The 6,000-nt window shown below is 67.8% G+C and overlaps 1 protein-coding gene across 1 annotated transcript in view; it reads right to left on the reverse strand.

Annotated features, from left to right (window-relative positions):
- NACC2 (NACC family member 2) overlaps positions 1-4,597 on the reverse strand; it is a 40,690-nt gene extending 36,093 nt beyond the window's left edge. The window contains exon 1 of the mRNA XM_055124108.1: positions 4,461-4,597. The gene's annotated coding sequence lies outside the window, so the exon portion shown is untranslated. The remainder of the gene's footprint in view (positions 1-4,460) is intronic.
- Positions 4,598-6,000: the final 1,403 nt, after the last annotated feature.

Raw genomic sequence — 6,000 nt, forward strand, 5'->3', positions numbered from 1 at the left:
GGTGAGGCCTTCAGCATCCGGCACAGCTCCGGACTCCCTGCTCCGGACCCCCGAAGAGGTCCAGCCCTTGCTGCAGTGGGCAGCAGTGACCCTAAGTCTAGCTGGAGAGAACACAGGGCTTAAGGCACTAGCCTTGAGCACAGGTGATCTGGGTTTGGACCCCTGAGCCCTGTCAGGAGTGACGGCCCCAGAGCCAGAAGTAAGCCCTGAGCACTGCCAGGGGTGGCCCCCCACCCCAGGGACCCCAGGCCCAAGGGCCTCCCAGTTGAGGAAGGCGGGTCTGCAGGTAGGAGGGGTGGCCCCTGAGCAGACACAGGCGCCTGACCACAAACTGGCCAGGACCCTGCTACCTGTCTTCCTTCAAGCTCGCCCGGCCCTTGTGAGGGAACCAGGTCCAGAGAGGGGTCCCTGGCGGCATGGAGGCGCCCCAGGGGCCTCTACCTCCCCCCCTCCCATTGCAGCTCTGTCCTGTGGGCTTTCCAGGACCCACCTCCAGGGCCTTCGCCATGCAGAGGGCAGAGGGGGCCGGCTGGGGCGGAGGGCGAGGGGTGGCCAACCCCTCCCCCCACAGGCGAGCCACCTGCTCAGCGGGGTCTGTCCTGCGTCTCCAGGACACGGGTCATGGAGGCAGCACTCAGGGAGCACTGCAGGCCTGGTCCCTGCCGGCCAGTGTCCCCCCCTCCCTGAGCTGACCACAGACGGCCCGAGACAAGAGGCTGCAGGCACCCGGGCGGGCGGGAGCGGCTTCCCGGAGCGGGCGGGCAATTTGCATAATATTCTTTGCAGTTAATATCAGCCTCTGATAATGATCTCGGCATAGCGCAGGGCGCTGAGGCGGCTGTTACAACACTCAGTAATCATATTTTAAATTATGTTTCCCTTTATAGAAAGGTGTTGCAAAAACACACAGACATGGAATCTGGCTGTGCAGCCAACCACCTGACCAGCTTCCCAGCCACACAGCCTCGCGGCGTCACCCACCTCAGGCCACCTGCAAGGCCCAGCTCCAGCTGCCCAGGACAGGGGTGGGGGGTCACTCCTCAGCAGCACCTGGGCTGGGGCCCACCTGTCCCCCAGGCACACCCCAGTCGGGAGGTCCCAAGGCAAGTGATAAGTGACAGCTACGCGGAGACTGGATCCACCCACTGGGCTACCTGTCCCCCAGGAGGATGGTGGGGGCAGGGAGCTGGGACCACAGAAGGGAGAGGGGGGACAGGGCCAGGAGGGAGCCCCCAAGAAGCTGCACCCCATCCTATTCACTCTCTCCCTTTCAGAGCCAGGGGGCGACCACTCAACCTCTATTTTCTTAAAAGCTTTTTTTCCCCTCTTTTATTAAAAAAAATCCAATTATAGCAGGAGTCTCTCAGTAGGGGTCAGTGTAGAATAAGAATAGCCCAAGTTAATGGACATGACACCGCAAGATTAATGCTAAAGGGCTTCGAAAGTTGTATGATGCAGATTTCATTAACATTTTAATTGTAATGTATCTTTTTAATCTTCTCTCACCCTAATGGCTCTATATCCAAAAAAGAAAAAAGGAAGAAAAGACTGCTGAGACAACAGAAAGTCTCACTACACAAACCTAACAACGCTCAGCAGAGCGATGCAGGAGAAATTAAATGAGCAAAACTCAGCTAACAGTGCCCCTCGCAGCAGCCCTGACGCCTCTGGCAGGGACGGGAGGGAGAGGGGGGTCACGGCGGGCCCCTCGGCCACCGCAGCAGCCTGCGCCCTGCCCACTGGCCTGGCTCCAGCGCTGTCCAGGAGAGGGAGGCGCTCTTCCAGAAAGTGCCAGCCCTGGAGAGGGGGAGGGGCGCGTGCCCCGGCGGGGGGTCCACAGCTGCATCTCCAGGTTCAAAGGGGGAGCCCCAAGGCTGTCTGGGAGGGGGCGCTCAGTCACGAGCCGCCGCAGGGAAGCCTCACCCCAAACGTGGCTGCCCTCGAGGAACCCAGCGCTGGCCCGCAACGCCCGCTCCCGCACTGACTATATATGGACACTTTCGGCCCTTCGTCCTGCCGGCCCTGCCTGCGCCCAAGCCCACAGGCGGGGCCCGTCCATGGCCGGGTGCCCTCCTTGATGCCAGGGCTGAGGGGGAGGAAGATTCCTTCAGAAACCCAGAGCCAGCCTTTCCTCCCGGGGGGACCAGAGAACCACGCCTCGGAGAGAAAAAAGCCTCGGTCCTCTCTGGAGACGGAGAGGCTGCATCCCCTTAAAGGGGCATGCATCTGCAGGCTGCAACCTGCTAAGTGGGAGGGAGCAGAAGGGACGGGAGCCCCCTCCCCCTCCCAGGCCAGGCCTGCTGCCTAGCACCGAATAAGGAAACTACTATGTAGCACTGTAAAACCCAGCAAGGCGGGGCTCAGAGAGGGCAAGCTACCCATCCAAGGTCACACAGCTTTGAGTTGGGCAGCTCCAGGAAGAGACAGCAAGCTCCTTGCAAGGGCTGAGGCTAAGAGCAGAGGTTGGGGGCAAGGTCAAGGTTAAACTCCCCCTGCAGAGTCCACCCCCAGGAGCCAGCATCCTCACCCTCATGCACTGCCCCATTCTGCAGATGCCAACCCAGGGGGTGCCACCAGGCTATAAAGGGCACCACCTCTGCCACTGTCTGCAGGACCCTCACCCACAGGTGCTCAGTGCCAAAACCTGCATGTGGGAGCTGCTGTGGTGCAGAGGCAGCTGGGCGCTGTGGACCAGCAGGTGATGGGACAAGGGGCGGGCGGGCAGGCCAGCTGGGAAACGTTATCCTGCACATGATCTGGAGGGCCAGCCCGGGGCAAAGGCACATGGAGGCTGACTAGATCGGGGGGGGGGGGGGGGGGCAGGGGGGAGGGGGAGGGAGGGAATCACAATCACTGCCCAGGATGCCCTGCGGCGTACAAACACAGGGAAGGGCTGGGGGCAGCAGACACAGGCCTGGCCCAGGGCCACTGCATGCTGTGACACAGGCCCCTGCACTGGGGCCTCTGGCCTTAAGCCATATTCCAGTGCCCACTCAGCGAGGCCAGAGGTGCTGCGAGCAGACCCTGTGGGAGGGGCCCAACAGACTCCACAAGCCCCCAGGGTACTCCAGCGCCCAGACCACAGCCCTGGGGTCAGCAGCCGCAGAGTGAGCCTGGCCCTAAAACCACGGCACTGGGAACCCAGGCCCCACACTGGGTCAAACTCCCCGAATCCCGCGGAGTCGGGCAGCGAAGGGCTTGCTCCTACGACATGCTGAAAAGTTCGAGGAGGGACCCAGAGGTGCTGGGGCTGGCACAACCCACTCTCACACAGCAGCAGATTCCACCCCAGACTTAGTGAGGTGGTCATCCCCACAGCCCAGAGGGACAGCAGACAGGAGGGGCTGCCCCGACTGCTGTGGGCAGCAGGATTCCAGGACACCCGGCTCTGCACCGGTGGCACAGGCCCAGGGTGTGTGTGTGGTGGGGGGAGCTTCCTCTTAGCTGCTCCAAACCGTCCCCTGAGGCCCAGCGGTCCCTGGACAGGGGCAGGGTGGCCTGAGGACACGTGCCCCTGGCCACAACGCAGGCCAGGAAGCAGGACGGAGGTGCAGGAAGGAGGCTGGGCGGCAGATGGCCCGCAGGAGAGCGGGCGCACCTGTCCAGCCCCTAGCCCAGCCCCGAGACCCAGCCCTGGGTGTGACTGGCGAGGACAGGCGTCTGGCCGCTGAGAGGTGACAAGTGATATCTTGTTCTAATTCTGTGCTCTTTCCAACTGCTCCCCGAAAGCGGGGCCCAGCGCCTGGGGCGCCTCCTACTTCCTCTGCCAGGTGCCACCCAGGAGCGCCGCGGCCCTCGGGGCAGGGCCGGGCCGGCGGGGCGCTGCTGGGCCGGGCCGGGCCAGGCGGGGCGGGTCGGGGCGCTGCGGGCCGGGCCGGGGCTGCTACGGGGCCGGCGGGCCAGGGCCGGGCGCGGGGCGGCTGCGGGGTCGGGCCGGGGCGCTGCGGGGCCGGGCGGGCCGGACCGGGTCTCGGAGCGGCTGCGGGGTCCGGCCGGGGCGCTGCGGGCCGGGCGGGCCGGACCGGGTCTCGGAGCGGCTGCGGGGCCGGGCAGGGGCGCTGCGGGCCGGGCGGGCCGGGCGGGGCGCTGCGGGCCGGGTGGGCCGGGCCGGGCCGGGCCGCTGCTGCAGCGCACCCCCCCCCCCCCCCCGCGCCCGGTGCCGGCTCCTTCCTGCCCGCACCCTGCTCGCTTCCTCCCGGCGCGCCCGGCCGCGGTGACCCGTCGGCTCGGCCCGGCCCGGGGGGCCGGGGGTGCGGGCGGCTCGGCCCGGCCCGGGGGCCGGGGGTGCGGGGCGCGGGCGCGCGGCGGGGGCCCGGAGCGGCGCGCGGAGGAAACTGAGGAAGGGGAGGCGCGGCGGGGCAGGGGCGCCGGGGTCGGGGGCCGCGCGCGCGAACTTGGCCGGGGCGCGGCGGGCACTGCGGCAGCGCGGGGCGCGGAGTTGGCGGCAAGTTGGCGCGTACCTGCGGCCCGGCCCGGTCCGGCCTGCGGCGCTCGCGTCCCCGGCGGCTCCGCGGACTTTCTCCGACCTCGCCCAGCACCGGCCGCACCGCGGCGGCGGGGGCGGGGCGCGCGGGGAGGCGCCCCGGGCCGTTTAAAGGGACAGGCGCCCGCCCCGCGCGCCGAGGGGGCCGCGGGCGCGAGTGCCCCCTGGGCCGAGGCGCCGGGCACAGCCGCGGAGCACACGGACGACCCCGCCCCCAGCCGGGGTCCTCAGGGGCCGCCTCGGCTTCACTCGCGGGAAAGTGGGGTGTCCCGGGAAGCGATCCTGCGCGGGACCGCGAGCGGCGGGGCTGACCGGCACAGGGGGCGGCTGCGGGCCTCCAGGGACGCAGCGAAGTCAGGCGGAGACAAAGTCAGCAGGTGGTCCCAAGCCCCGCAGCCCCCCTCCCGCCCGGCTGAGGCCCGCCCCAGACGCCCCCAGCTCGCTCCCTGCCTGCCTCGAACCCCCTAGAACCCAGTACAGACCCGCCCGGCTCCTCAGTTCTGGGCTGTGGGGCCCAGGCCCAGGACAGCCACAGGGCCTGAGTCTGTACTGGGGTCCTCACGCTCGGGTGGGGGTGCAGGGAGGGCAGCAGAGGGGTGGGCGGGAGGGGAGGAGAGAGGAGGGCCAGAGGTGGGCAGAGACTGTCCCTCTGGATGGAGGACACTCAGAAACTCGAGCTGGGAGAGGACATACCAGACAGCCCCCGGGGGGAGGGACCCCTGGGTGTCCACTGGCGGCTTCGCATGCTCAGCACCCTGCCCTGCCTCCTGTCCCGGCCCCGGCCTGCCCGCGGCCCCGGCCCTCCCCTCAGGCCTCACCGCTCCTGTCGTCCGAGAGGGCAGAGGCACAGGCACAGGGGAGAAATCCCATGGGAACCCCTGGAGCACTGTCCGGAGGGAGAAAGACCAACACCACGCCCTGGCCTGGGAGCGTACAAGTGCCCCAAAGGCGCTGAGGCCCATGACGAGGAGCCAAGTCCCGTCCTGGCTCTCCCGCCCTCCGCCCGGGTCCCCGTCCTGGTGGTGCAGGGGTTCTGCAGAGAGGCAGGAGCACCCCCAAACAGCGGAGGGGCCTATGCTGCAGCTCTGTCGTCCACGTGGTGGCACAGGCCCAGCCCAGCTTGCCCCCCCCCCCGCCTCCTGGACACTGCAGCAGGAGGGAGCCTGAGTCCAGGAAGTGACACTCTGCCCATCTTCATCCCGGCCACCTGTCCCGGCCTTCTTTGTCCAGCCCCGTCCCGCTGCACATACAAGCTTCCAGCTTGCTCACGCCCCTGCGGCTCGGGGCTCCCCGAGTACCCCACTTCTCGGGGAAGTCTGGGCAGGGGTGCGGCATGATACCAGCAGTCCCCGTCTACCCTGGGAGCGCGCAGACGCAGCAGGACCCTGATGGCGGGACTCTGGAAGGACTCTGGCCAAACACACACTAAATGGGATACCCCACGGGGTGGGGAGCCCCTAAGGGGTCAGTGGGTGTGGGCCTTCTGGGAGGCCGCACAGGCCCCCACTCTGCTCGCT

This window comes from Sorex araneus, chromosome 1 (assembly GCF_027595985.1).
Source record: "Sorex araneus isolate mSorAra2 chromosome 1, mSorAra2.pri, whole genome shotgun sequence".
In the NCBI taxonomy this organism is placed as follows: Eukaryota; Metazoa; Chordata; class Mammalia; order Eulipotyphla; family Soricidae; genus Sorex; species Sorex araneus.